This window comes from Temnothorax nylanderi, unplaced genomic scaffold, assembly GCF_030848795.1.
Source record: "Temnothorax nylanderi isolate EJ_2023f unplaced genomic scaffold, tnyl_v1.0 TNYL_tig0074_pilon, whole genome shotgun sequence".
Lineage (NCBI taxonomy): Eukaryota > Metazoa > Arthropoda > Insecta > Hymenoptera > Formicidae > Temnothorax > Temnothorax nylanderi.
In genome coordinates, this window is record NW_027249136.1 from 667,663 (window position 1) to 683,313 (window position 15,651).

The 15,651-nt window shown below is 40.9% G+C and overlaps 1 protein-coding gene across 7 annotated transcripts in view; it reads right to left on the reverse strand.

Moving 5' to 3' along the window:
- LOC139774149 (neurotrimin-like) overlaps nt 1-15,651 on the reverse strand; it is a 307,096-nt gene that overhangs the window by 253,139 nt on the left and 38,306 nt on the right. The window contains exon 1 of one of the 7 annotated variants that reach the window (XM_071709173.1): nt 4,125-5,634. The exons of the other annotated variants lie outside the window; for them this stretch is intronic. The gene's annotated coding sequence lies outside the window, so the exon portion shown is untranslated. Of the gene's footprint in view, nt 1-4,124; nt 5,635-15,651 lie in introns of those variants that run through there. 7 annotated transcript variants of the gene reach the window in all.

Here is a 15,651-nt window from a genome sequence, read left to right on the forward strand (position 1 = left end):
AGATTGTTCTTCAGCGAAAATTAAATTTCCGACATATTTTCTTATACTGTCTTTATTTTTAATATTTATATTTTATATAATTAAATATTTAAGATATTCATAAAATTGTAAAAATTAAATTAGCATTTTAAATTCAAACAAAATCCAAATAATGCGATGAAATTTTAATTTAAAAGGCTATCTGTATCTCTTATCTACCGCTTGAGCCAAATATCGTTCTAGAGTGCTAAATACACGACTCTTTTTTCTCTCTTTTTTTTCTTTTTATGTTTAACCAGAGCAGTGAAAGCGAAATAGGTAACACTATCGCTCTATCCACACCGACCGCTGCTCTCGCAGCTCGCAACTACAACACGAACCAGGCAACCCTTCAGACACACGGTTCCCGCTGGTTCTCCGCTCCTTTCATCCCAGTCCGCTTTACTTTATGCACCGGTTGTGCGCGCGCGGACTTTATATCGTCATACACTGTGTGCTTCGAAAACCTGAAATTCCGCTTTGCTACGGTTTCGCAAGACGCCACAAGCCATACGTTTCGAGCAAAATTTCGGCGTGCTTCCAAGCCGCGCTGTGCGCATAACTAATACATATGAATAATATAAAATGAATTTTTTGCGGTAACTCCGTTTCGCAATAAAGCTACAATATCACATCACACATTCACATATTTTATTTTCATAATCCTACGCAATATGAACTGCGTGTTCTTCATGCAATGAGAACATAAAAACATATATATCATATATATATATATATAAATTTAATATCGGAAATGTTGTCAAGAAGAGCTGTCATATAAAATGCATTAATCAATATACGTATTTTAAAAAGTTCTTATTTAACTCTTTGTTGCAGCCTGTTCGCCGATCGGGACAGTCGCTCCCGATCGCCCTTTCAATTAATAAAACATATAAAACGTATGTGTGTATTCTTACACCTTAAGTACATCTCATAATGTACTCACATACTATAATATAAAATGTTCCCTTTATTCACAAGATTTTTGTGATATAGAAACAGAATAGACAGTACTGAAAGCACAGCGTACAGCGTATTTCAATGAATAGCAAAAATGTGGATTATCAACATTCTTGATTAGGCTACGACAAGAAACAACAGCGAGAGAAGGCAACAACTGTTGCTTCGTTTGAGCATGGACAAAATGCGCGCGCGCAACACTCATGTAATATGAAATTGCATCCGGCGCATTTTTCAAGATAAAAGACTAAACGCACTTCCGCGAATGCACGAGAATGTACCTACATATACGACCAAAGAAGCGAGACGGAACGCCGTGGAGCTTTCGGTTATACGTAGTTATATGATAAGATCTTTTTATTTGTATCTTCTGCAGTGTCCACACTGCAGAAACGAAAGCGGGGCTCGCTGAACTACAGATAAGGATAATAATATTTTCAAGAAAATTTCCAGCAGAATTCAGAAGAAACCTTAGAAGAGAACATTAATTACAACGCAAACTGTAAGTTTTCAGAATAACGTAAAATTTTTAAGGAGAAATTAAAACGTATTGATATTCAAAGATAAAGGTAGCAAGCACCCTTTTGCAAAACAGAAGCATCAGTAATAAATGGTATCTCGGCATTCTCTTATTAGTGGGCAATTAATTATAAAAAGTACAAATTATATTTGGATCACTGAGTGGAATAGCGATGTAGGTCATTGAAAATAAATATTCTTTTCATGTACACTATCTATTGTGCGCAAGATAGTTAATATTTTAAACGCCTCCCACACAACTGATCATTCGCAACGAGATAAGTTTAATTTCTCAAAAACGCAAGTCAGCCGCGATCATCGCCGCTACGCAACAACACGACACACAACAATAGTACCGAACAACAGAATTATGTTTCTATATTATTGGAAACGCGTAACTCTGCGAATTTCACCGTGGTAGGAATTTCAACTCTATAATTTAAAACATAAAGTTAAATTAGCCCACATCCTCACTCCTTTTCCATATCAGCCAACAGCCCTAATCTGCTAAACACGCGCGCGGTAAACAATGGTCGTGATACTCGCAATTAGCGTGAGCAACACGTCGCAGAAATTTCAAGTTATTTTTCAAACGTTTTTTGGAACGGGACAGTTCATATCTCGTCGGGACCATCCAGCTTTGCGTTTGCTTTCGTGAAACCCGTCAGACGGACGGGCCCTCTAACGTTTATTTACACAGCTCAAACACATTTTTCATTCTCCACGCACGACCTGTGGTACATGGGAAACATTATTGGCCACCACGTAACCGGCACCCACCACGACCATTAACATCATTACCGGTATAAGCAATAACGACGGCGGGATCGCTATCGTTTGGCCGCACGAGATGTTGATCGATCATTCGTGAACACTGACGAGGCAAAACGGAGGCGCAGGATACCGATCTCGCGACAAACTAACGAGCACCCGGTAATAATTCAATGTAAACGCGCATAAGTGCTATTAATAAGATCCGAAGGGAAGCACGGTCGAGTATCGTGAATGTATGATTGAATAACATAGCGCGCACACGAGATACGAATATATTGCGCGAAAGCGTATTTTGTGGGGATTATCTGATGTATGTTGATGAACTGGAGTGTGTGAAGTGTACTTGTAGAGTAAAATGTATGCGATCGTAACGGGTAGATCTGGCGGCATAGAAGAACAGCCGTTTCTCGCGGAAAGCGTACATCGCGAAAGTAGGAACGCTCGTTACGCGCGTTTCAGTTCGGATCGCTCCCGAGTAATGCCGTGGCGTAATTTCGGCAACGGGGCTCGCCGCTGAAACGAAATGGCCGGGTGTTTATTCATGCAAAGCCAACACACTCCGAAACAACTCACCACATCTCTGTGCTACGTAAATGAGGTACTCGGATATGTCCCGGTGCCTCGTTGTTTGCTATCTTACGAGCGTCTGCGGATGCTTATAAAATGGAGATAATTAACGCAGCGTCTAGAGATAACGGGCACACCAATTTGCGGTTATCTCTCCCTTTTGTCTTAGGCGTTGCGCCGCCCGCGCCGTCGCACCTTTCTAGGCACCAAAAACGCATTAAGATAGCGCTACATGATATGAAGATTCACGCAACTTCTCACATAACTTCGCAGAACGCAAAACGCAAAACGCAAAACGCCATTTCTGGTAACATCCCGCACCGTAAATTTGTACAATATAATACTGCTAGAATTATTAGCCACAAAAACTCCTGCTTTTTTTTTTCAAGAATGACTGAAATGTATACCCCAATATCGGCTTTTTACTTCAGTACATTTTATGTGCAATGAAATTCGATTCGCAATGAGCGTAATATTTTTGCGACTGTTGTTAATCGCACTGCATTCGATCTCATTTATTTCGAATTATATTTTTACGATTTTAACTCAATCTATATGTTTGGTTTCAGCAGGAAATAATTCTGCATTTTTCGTAAGAGATTTTAGATATTACGTTTATATAGGTCTGTCACAACACGCAAATATTATACATTACGGAATGGTACTTCATTTCACACGAATAAATCGAAATTACTTACTTGAAGTTAATGGAATTATGACCGCGCGTTTGATCGATGTAATTAGCAACGACCAATATTTGATGAGTCTAAGGTACATACTCCGCGCGAGCTGACAACTAAATATCACATTGGAGCTTTTGATGCTGCAATGCGACGAAAAACAAAGGAAAGCAATATATTGAGCATCATGTAGTAGCATATTTAACTATTACATATCAGTTGATGCATTATTACATTATTATAATTTGCAACTAATTAAATGTACTAAACGAATAATGCTACATAATACGAGGTAATATAAAGTGTTGATACTCTATAATTACAGTAGGTAATTATTACGTAAAAAATATCACGTAAAATAATTATTTCAGAAATCATGTATTCAGTTTCAAGAAAACGGGCAGCATTAATAAATTATAATCATCATATCAAATATCTATATCAAAGTTTATTAAATTTCACCTTTAAAAACGTGAACGTTTAAAATAACAATACATGTCATTTTGAAAGGAAACGTTATATGTGTGATGTATATGTGTGTTTCACATATTATGTACTATATCCGAAGAATTAACTTTTTACGGAATCGCGAATAATTTCGCTTACCTAATACCTATCGCCAATCATCAAGAATCGTCCTACTTCGACATCGTTGTCGGAAGCGCGTCAAGTGTAAGACGCCCGCTACTTCCGCGTTTTTCTGCTTGTGTCTAGCCTCCAAACGACGATTAGTAATTCCTCACGCAACTTCACTATCTGTCACTCGCGAAGCTGCATTCGTAATCAGAGTGCCGCCGTTAAGATCGTCACGATCACTAAGCAAGCCAACCACAGCGCGACCCAAGAAGAAGCTCGTTCATGACGGCAAGAATGGGCTCGGGAAGCTCCGGACTTCGGACGCGTCGCACAAAACTGTCACACGGATGTTACGAACACAACATACGAGCTAGGAGCAATCACGTCCTCCTAGCCGCCACTGCCGCTGCTCTCGTTCCCGACGCAGCTAATTAATCCCGAATATGAGACGCGCGCGCGATAATGGGAATCCCCACGGGCGAGTTTTAATTAAAACTCGGGCCCCCTAGCTCGTCGCTCGTCGCTCGTCGCTCGTCGCTCGTCGCTCGTCGCATAGCGTACTTGACCTTCCTCGCGGCAGCGCGGCAGGCTTAATTGAATCCTCGTCGGTAGCGAGACGCGACGGTTACGCATACGCGCGTAGATTAAGCGTGCTCGCATGTTGGCCGTTATCGCGGATATACATGCCGCAACATAGATACCCCATTGATCCAACAGGGCGTTTGTATCGCGGATGGATCGTGGTGCCAGCTGATCCACCAAAGCCCCCTGTCAGCCGGTCTGACCACCACGAGCCGCTATCACTGATTGTGAGTCCAGTGGCGGTACAATCTACCGTACGACTACTACCACCGCGTCTGTCGCTGCTGTCCTCCGCTACTGCTCCTTCGTGACGACGATCCGTCACTACTGGTCACTACTGGTCACTACTGATCACTACTTGTCGCGCGCGACTGTCTCTCTCACTACTGTCCGAAATCCTGTTTACTGTCTCCCAGTACTGTCCGCACTCCTTCCTGACAATTCCGAAACACGCTCGTCGATATCTCTCTCGTATCTCGCGACACTTGACCCGTGACCGATCGGTCGAATCGCCTCTCGAATATGTCACTATTCACCCTCGGCAGCCGCCAGCGTCCCGGCGGCTGACACTCGCGCGAACTTGGCGCGAACACTCGAGCGTACGAGCGAGTGCACGTCGCGTTTAATTGCGCGCGCGTTATCAATTATCATCGACGAGGAGTAATTAGCCGAGACAAGTACGAGCGCGATTCACTCATAGTCACGCGACTTGTCCCGCTGTTCACTGGAATCGCGGCGAGGGTGCCCGCACGCAGAGATGCGCGCGCGTACGTGCGTGCATATAGATGTGTTGTGTTTGTACGTGTGTGTATATATATGTGTGTGTGTGTGTGCGCGCCTGTGGGATCCAGGTCCAACCCTGGCGCGATGCGATGGAGAACTGACGTCCTGACGGGCTGCAGCGCCCCGACGACGGGCGTCCGGTGAACCATCCGCCGTGAAGCGAGCGGCGGGAGATCCGCCACCCATTCAACCCCTCCTCGTATCCGACACCCTTGTCCCCTCCCCATCCCCATACAGAGCGGCACGGTGCTCCGCTTTTGCCCGTGCCACCTTGTCGTCGAGAGGGCACCGTTGTACGCGCCGCCACGAGAAATTTACGCGAAATTTTTTAAAATATCATTCGTGCTATCGGAAACGAATTTTTCGGAATTGCGCTGGCTTTTGCGGAGAAAAGAAATTCAGGGGATGCATTGTCAAAAAACCATTGCCTATTGGTTAAACGTTTAGATCTTGATATATTAATTATCACTGCCAACATTTTTATTGTCTATCACTCGATATAAAATGTTTGAGTGTAATTAAATTATATAAAAATATATGATTTAATTACACGAATTATATTAAATTACCGAAATTATTTTAAATAGATAAAGTAAGTAAATTTATTTGTGTTTAAATTTAATTATACTAATTGTAAGAACTTTTCTTCCGTACAAACATTTGAAAATATGAACAGAAATGAAGATAAAGTACATACACGGAGTACTCAAAATATCGTCATAATTAAATTAAGAAAGTAACCCGGTATGACTCTCGCAGGCAATCGATCGATATTACAAATACTCGGTAAAAACAGGACGCACGGAATTGAATCTTTTTAATTATTTCTGTTTAGACATCTTTCATAATACTTCATATATATTTAATGTATTTTCTTCACGTGTAAAAAACATCCAGAGCAATCTAAAAATTGTTATGGAGCTCTGTGTGAATTGTACGCCTTATACATGTGTATGTTACACAATTCTTATATTAATTTATATATAATATGTTATATGAGACGTGCTAGGCGCTTAAAAGTGGCGAATAGGTAATCTAAAAGCACGAGAGGAATAGGTTCACGTAATTTCTTAATCAATATGGCCTAAATCATTCTTATGACAGAATAAGGCTCGCGTTCTGAGCTGCGTGTTTTCCAAGACTTGCATGCATTTGCGAACGTCACGTGATTCGCGGGGGCCACGTAATAGACGGCTTTACATCATTCCGAATTGGATACGGTAGAAACGGTAAAATCCTATGACTTTCCGCGGAAGCATCGCTCTATTCCTCGATTACTGCGAAATGTGTTTTATTTTAGATACGCTTGTGGGGGGGGGGGGGGAAGAAATGTATTAACATACACTAATTCTCATCAATGAAGCATTGTCGGCAATTCGTATGTACCTATATCACTACATTTTTGATACGATAATGATATCGTGTAATAACCAGGTCACCATAAAATAACTCCTATAAAGGCCTATTCAAACGAAATAATTTTAAAATAGTATCTTATAAAAGCAAGGAAAAAAGGAATTTGCATATTACACATATACATAATTTCTAACACAGTTTTAATTTTATGTCCGAACGCACACGAATAAAAGCGACTCGGCGTTTGCCAGTCGCTTTGCAGTCTTTACGCTCTAAGCTGTATTATTAATTAAAGGAATTAACTTCACCATATATGGCGCGACCCTTGCTCGTGGAAAGGAAGGTCGAACGCTTATATCATAGTCTAATTTCCAATTAAGGCGTTATTAATACCGGCGCCAGTAAGCGTTGTACCTCGTGGATTATATTACAATTTACATTGAGCATGTGAAAGACTTGTTATCAAGTCTGAATTTCTTATTTTATTTATATTATATACACAATAAATTTAAACAAAATTTGATCACATCAAAAGTTACATGCAGCAAGTATTAGAATCTAAATTCAGAAGAATGCCATGTATTTTTATATTTAAAAAATCGATAATTCTATAGAATTATAAAAATGACTCAGTAATGTATGACTAATAAAAAAATAACATTATTCTTTGGTTAATTCCAAACAATAATTTTAATTTGTTTAATTTAATTTAATAGGGAGCTAGTTATAAAGATAAATTAGAGGAATATTTTAATAAATCAAATTTCCACGAAAAAAATTAATTTTGAATTTATAAATGTTCTTTAATGTATCATTAGAAAGTACATGACTTTTTCTTCTACATATCAACAATTTTAATAGATTAAATAATTAAAGTACGTTATTCGATAAGTACTGCGCTAGTAAATTTCAAAATATTAAATTCAACATGACCTGAATATTAACTGAGATGTTTCAATAAATATTATATACCCAATGTAATATAGAATTGCATGAAAAACGTGTATAATAGCGTAAAAAAATAATTTTCCAGTATGCACATGAGAGAACGAACCTCAATTAAAATTCAATGTACATCTTTTTTCGAATAAGAGCTATTCGGAAGAAATAACAATTATATAGTTAAACTATAGTTATTTTCTCGCTTTTAGACACAAAAAGTAAAGTAATTGCTCGTCTAAAAGTATTGAATGCTTTTAAAGACCTAACATTATAAATTAGTCAGTATACTCAGTGACTATCAAATATAAAAAAATTAAAAGAATAACATTAAACTCTGAATATATATGATTCGATTTTTTATAAGTTTAAAATTGAAATTGGGGATTACGAAACCGATTTGTATCACGGATAAGGCGCGCGAGCACGGATGTTTCGTACCGCAACCTTTGGGATCGTAGAAAGGTGCGTGGGACAGAGGCAGGTAGACGGGTCGTTTCACACAGCAGCGCCTCGCTTAATTACTAGTTACTAGTAACAGGAGTTAGAAGCGTTTAGCTCACAGTTCACGCCATCCAACAAAAGCTTATAATGTTACGAACTATTCCCATTGCTACCCTAGATTCAACAACGAGGCTTCACCCTGTGCCCGGATTCATATTACTTCGAAATCATATCAAATACGGAAACGAGTCCGCGAGTTCGCGAACTGCAGTTGGCTCGGTTTACAATATAATTAATCTCGTGACTGCCCGATATGAGTTTAGCGAGCTAAATATAATATCGGTGTCTGTAGCATATTATCCATATAATGTTAAGAAAGCTCACATTTTGTAATACAAAATGTGACGTTATCAAAAGCTTAGATTCTAGCGATCCAATCTCGCACTGAACTTGATGTCAAAATTAAAAGACGCGACACACGAATTCAATTAGTCTAAACAATGCAATTGATTAATATAATTTATTGCATACTGCTGCACAACTTGACTCGCTAGTGCGGTCATTTTCAGGTTGTAACTATAAATCTCGCATTTCTTGAATCACCGACGGAAAATTCATCGACAATAAATCGGAGTTTCGACAACGTGATTCAACGATACCGAAAACAAACGCTCGGGCGCAAATCACAGCTACGTTGTTAAAAATCCCTCGTCCATAGTATTCGCGAGATCAATTTACCAAACACCGTTTGGAAGAACTTTGCAGCTTTGACATTTGCCCGACGAATGAAACTAATCAAACATTCCATCCGATATACTACAGAACAGTCACACTATCCATAACCATTTTGTTCGACTCAAATCGGTCTCGATTAAATACGAAACTGACTGCACATGCGATTACTCTTAAAAGAAAAATATCACAACAGATATGAACATGTATTCCATTTGAAAAAAATAATTTAACATTCTAATATTATTACATTCCCTACCTTTAGAGAATGTATAATTCGTAAAAATATGTAAATTTATATGTATAATATGTAAACTTCTTTCTTTTATATACTATTTTTGAAAAAGTTCTTTGCGTAAGTGTGAAAGAAAAGTTAGGATATATTTCTCTGTATCTAATAATAATCTAGATCTAGAAGATAAAAAAAAGTTTAAGGATTGATGTAAAATTATCAAGAAGCAGCGAGTAAATTCTCCGCATTCTGAGTCAGCTTCAGGATCGAAAAAGTAGCCTGTGTAAGCAAGGGTGGCAATTTGAGCAGCGGACATCCCTTGTCGCCTTTGGCGAGGCTTCCAGGCCGACTATCCCGTGCCGCTGAACACAGAGTTCTCGGTCGGTTGTATCCACACGCGTGCTAGTTACATTGGGCTTTGCGCTGCCGATGCGTGCATGTAGATCGAAGGGAATGGCGATACTACGTACACTAGGATGGTTAGACCTGGTTGGCGTCCGTTAGCTGTAGCCCATACACACGCAGATTGGATCGGACATTGCACGCCGTGCAGCTCAGCTTCTGAACAGAGAAACTGCGTTTGCCGCAGCTATACCTATCTAATAGGATACGGACTAACGCAACCGCGCGTACATTTAGGTTATCGAGTTGTAATGTTCAATATGAGAAAGGCAATCTGGACATCGTTGTCCTGACGAGATGCCGCGGCCGTTCTGAAATCTGTGTCAATTTCGATAGGTGTAACTCCGCGCGATCGTCCCACGCGCGATTTCGAGTTTCGACAAAAACGATGAATGATTAACGCCGGATCATTCGCCGTCTTGTATAGCCAGATAACACGCCTGTTAATAGCAACAAACGGAAACGCGGTGACGTTTACACGCGGTGAAACCGCTGCGAACTTTACAGCGAGTTCGCGCCCTTAAGTCGAACGAACTTGTAGCTTCGCTTGCGGTTGACCGTCAATTTCGGTTCCAAGAGAGACAGTTTACTTGGAACTGGATGTTGAAACGAATTCCGAAGACGCGCAGTCCGTCGTACGTGTCCATTCGTCTGCGAAATCGATTTCTTCGCACTGTCGTAAATGGTTAATGGCTCCGCGTAATTTAATTGCGACTCGGCACGAAGTCGGGATGAAGTACGCGCCGTGTTCTCGGAACAATCCGGTATTTCGCTCGCTAATCCACTGCACGTTGTACGCACGCTTGTGCTACAGACGGCGCGGCGCGGCGCGGCGCGGCGGACGAAGGCAGGGACGAAGGCAGAAGTGCCGCACACGGTGCCAAGAAGTGCAGATTTGCTATTTCCGCGAACATTCCTCCGGCCCGCGGTAGCGTAACCGACGTACGACCCTTTAACGGGTAACAAGACCGCCAACAGCGGCTTCATTTGCATTTATTTCTAGCAGACTTAACGTCGACCGCGATACGAAAGGAACGGGCAGCCGCGCGTAATTTCCAACAAATATACACTCTCGAGGATCGCCCCTAGTGAAATCCGATCCAATCAAAATGAAAAGCATAAGCCGTTACGCTTGTCTACGTAGAGATACCGTGTCGACAGAGTTGTAAAAGTTAATTTGTCGTAACTATATCAACATTTCGCTTTTTGTCCGTTTCTCGAGATGAAAATGCATTTAAAAAATTAATCAAAAAATTATTTCTCAATTTTTGTAATCAAATTAAATAAGACTAGTAGTAGCAATACTGAAAAAAATGCTATTTCGAGAACAGAACAAAACATTTAAAAACATACCGTGCAAATTGTTTTTCTCTTTCGACATAGTCTTCATCCATTCAAAAAATTTTGTATATATGCAGTTTTGAAATATTCTATTGCTGTGGTATACCAGTAATTCTCACTTCAAATTACGAGATATTTTTTTTTAATTGATTGTGAAGCTGTTTTTTTTATGTTTTAATTTGGTGTAAATTTTCAGATTCGAAGCCTACAGCATGTGAAAAAATTGCAAGTGAACCAATAAAAAAAAAATATTGGCAACGAGGAAACATCAGAGTAGAAAAAATATCGGCAAATGAACAAAAAGACCATACAGATCGAGATATACCTTCAATACGTTTTATCGCTTCTCATTCTATTCGGTGAGAAATAGCTCCGTAAGATTCTCGGTAATTGCGCGCAATTCTTCCGTTCTGCTGTTCGGCTTCATCGTACATTCTAATGAAGGCATCAACCTTCGGTGAGAACAAACGGTTTCGCATCCTTTTCAAACGGCGGCGGTGCCTCAACCCACCGTTCGTCGACCTGAATTCACGAACGCCTCCGACCGAGATCGGTTTAAGTGAAAGAAGAAGCGCCGGAATTACGTAGGATAGGTGCAGTAACGCGAATCGCCGCCGTCCTCCCGACCCCAAGATCGAGCATCGTGGATTTCAATTTCTCACGGAAAGAAGCGTGGAAGCCCTGCCATTAAACGGAGGTAGGAAGCCCGAGAGCGCGGCGCAATTCGTGGACGACGACTAGTTGCTTCCCTTCCATTATCCTTCACCTTCGATTCCCGTTAAACTACGGAAAGTGTGCGCGCCATTGGTCGTTGTCGCTCAGCTCGTCGGAAAAATCGATAGTTTAATGCGACTTTATCGTCACCGGGCAGCGCGCAGCGTTACGCTGCGTTCGCCAGCGTTGCTGTGAATTTCACAAAACGACGCGGAATAAAGGGTTACAGCGCGCCCGCGCTGGTAAAGGATCCTCGACAATTACAAAAGGAGTAACCACGATCCCCGTAAACGCTCGCATTCTCGCATGGTCGCCTCTCGTTGACGTTTTCGCGAACCTCGTCGTCAACATCGCTCGTTCTAGCGAAACGCTCGTACGCTCGGGAAATTTTCCTTCAATGGAAAGCAAACGCTGGAAATATGGAATCTCTCAAGTTTTCTACATCTGCTTCCATTATCGCGAATATGATCCCAAATATGAAATTCAATGTACGAAATGTCTTCGTACGAAATCTCGCCGTTTCGAACGAAATTTCTTCGATGGCGGAATTATCTTCGGTAACGAGAGCACGCTAATTCGAGAATCGGATTCAAAATTAGCGAGCCAACCGCGCGTTGCGTGTGACGGATAACGCCATCAATTTCGTCATATGCGGATACGCGCTTTCGGGAGGAGAATGTTGGATGCGGGACGAAGCGTGGCGGCACGCGGCTCTCGTCGTCGCGTCGGTGGAACCGCGCGATGACCAGTTGTCACCTGCCGCCACGGCAATTGTCAGCTTATGCGAAACGAGCTGGTATTGCAGTGCGCGCGAGCTGCGCTTCACAAGCTACTCTAATAAACACGTCGTAAACCGGCGTATTATACACGTATACGGGGCCGCGGGGGTGCCAACGACACGGTAGAGCGCGGCATATTAACAAACGCGATAAGCCATCTCTGAACACTATGACCAATAGAGTTAGATAACCTCTTGAAATTTGACACTATATTTATAATAAAAATTGTTTCTCTGTGCGTAAAAAATTTATCGCTTTAAAATTTAAATACAGCAAAACTTGTACTAACTTTATTTAACTGATTTTTTGACTATCCAATTTACAGTATTATTTCTCTCTTCTTCTCATTTAAGAAATAAAATAAGTATTTTACATTCCTGTTAGTTTACAAAATATCTGTTATATACTTTTAATTTCAATACTAATAACCTAACCTAATTCCATAAAATTGTAGAAATATTATATATGCAACTACTACGACTAGATTTGCGAACGATTGAACGAAATTGTACACGTCCATTACAAAGATTTATGAGAGATAAACAAGAAGCGGACAGGTAAGAAATAAAATTAACGCATCGTAGTTTCAGACACTCATGAGACTCCCACGACGAAACGTAAAAAAATAATAAAAGCTAAAATTGCGCTTTCTTATCTTCCGGCACGCACAACAAAGTTACGGCAAGCGACTTTAAATTTTTCCTGTAGCTCCCGCTGTTCGCCGAGACGACGTAGTCGCTACATTTGGATTTTTTAAACGATACCTCTTTCCTCTCTCTTTTTCTCTTCTCTCTCTCTCTCCCTCTCTCTCTCTTTCTTTCGTGACAACATTGCAAGCACACATACAGTCGCGACTTAGCGCGGTCAACCATAATCATTTGCCGTCGTCCGGACGAGGGGATTGGAACCGCCGTTCGAAACTAACGAGTGTCATGCTCTAACCGCCGCTTGCTCGCTCACAGAAACGACTCGGAACACCGAGAGGGCGGAAGGAGACGGGCGAAATTGCGAGGGGGTGGACTGGTAGAGATACGGGAGTTTAAATAACTCCAGTACCGGGGTGGAGATAAGGAAGCCGAACCAAGTAAACGGAATGAGAGAGAGAGAGAGAGGGGGGAGGGGAAGTTGTACAGCGCGCGAAGTTGGCGTGTTCGTAAGCACTATTGTTTCGCTTATTGCACCAATCGCTTTGGATTTCGGCATAAGCGTCTGCTTTTCTCCCCCTATAGTATCTCCCTCCTCTCTGCATCTTGACTATACGCAACTGCTTTCTTAGCCCTTCGTTAGGTATGCACGAGGCGGTGCATCGAGAAACTGCATTTAACTCGGCCGCCCGCCGAAATAGTGTTCCGTCCTTTGATTTAGGGGAGAAGTCGCCGCTCGCCCATGCTCCCCTCTGTCTAGTTTTCCCCTTCGTTCACGCATACCACGAGGGAGCACTTCAAGGAATAGGAGACTAATTGAACTGCATACATACATTATAAAAGCGCAATATCAACAAAGAAATTCGTAAGCTAATCGTAGTTAATCACAAGGCTTTAAAGATAACGAAATAAAATTTGAAACTTTTTGTCTCAAGGAAAGTGGGATTACCGCTTGCTCACCGTATTCTAGTAACACCGACGCTTTTCTATTTAATGTTGCAGTTTACAAAGTGGAGGCAAATACGTACCGTCTCTTTCAGTGAAAACGATTTATTCACGCGAATTCGACGCATGGGTTATAAATAAGCTTACACGTGGCGATAATTCGCGCGCGCTAAATTATCGTACAATCGAAAACAACGTGAATGAATAGCAGCATCTGGAAAAAGCCATTGGAAAAAGGTACTATCGCGTAGCGCATCGGCAAATATGTATGTATCGGCAGGCGTGAGCGGCGTGGCGACGTTTAATTAGCGGCGGACACTTTACAGCGCCGCAGCGCCTGCAAATCTATCGAACGTTAGCGACCGGATATCCGATGTATCGCAACAGACGCACCATAGAACTGCGCTGTCTCGCGCATGAGACCGCAGTAACGTTGCACCGACCGTACTTGCATCATATGTATGTATATGCATATATGTGTTTTCGCGATTTGCCCGAAACGCAGATCCCTCGTTTTCTCCGGCAAGCGGAAATCCAACGCGCATTTCGATATCCACCGATCTCGCGGCACGCTTGTTTGAACAGCCCGCACTTAGAGCCCCATCGAATTTAATTCGGCAGCATTATCGGGCGAGTGCGTTTCGCAGCAGAGAAACGAGATGATTAATGAAAGATAAAGCGCGGAAGCATGCTCAATGGCGAGCAGCCTGCGGTTAGCATAATCGGCAATATACTTCAATACGATCGTAAACGCGTGATGGATGTACGACAATGATAAATAGGGGTGAGTCTGAAATATTTCAAATTCTTGTGATATGTTTAATTAACTTAATATACAAACGCTCAAATTAAAGTCTGACCAATTAATTTACTTATTTTAAAAATTAAAAATAAGTGAAATTGAAATAAAAGGCAAACTTGATTTGAGATATGTCAATCTTTTTTCGAAAGAGAAAAAGAGAGAAAGAAATTTTTAAGAAAGAATATATTCGATTGGCTTTTTAAGAATAAAATTGAGACTCTAAAATACTCACTGAGCTGTAGTGTAAGGCTAACTATAGCTTTAAGTAATTATTATATTTCTCTTATCTTATAGTTTTACGAAGAATTTGAAATAAAGATTTGAAAATTCTTATAAACATCATTGTGTAATCCCCGACGCAATATTAGACTATATAAACGAAAAAGAAGAAATATTCTTAACAAAAGATAGAATAGCAATTTTTATGAAAAAAATAGGAGCATATATATATAAATAGATCTTTAAATATAACATACTTATAATTTTGTCGTGTATATATATATATATTCTTTCCTAAATAAAAATATCTTAATTATTAAAACATCTAATGTTAAAAATTAAGAAGCTCGCGAAACACATATACAAATAATAAACTTTTACAAAGTTTCTCTTGGACACAAAGTTCCGCGTAAAAACATTAGTAGAGAAAACACAATGGTCGTGTCAACACTCTTGTGCCCACATTTATTTCTATTCAACACATCAACATGCGCTATTCGCGTCCGTAAATCATTAAGGAAAAGGTATTTCGCTCGACTGTCGACGAAAGAGTAAGGGGATTGTTCTGCGACGGACAGCGGAAAGTGATGCCGAAAGTTGGATCGTCGGAGTTAGAAAACAGTCGTTAAAGCCAAAGAGAAGC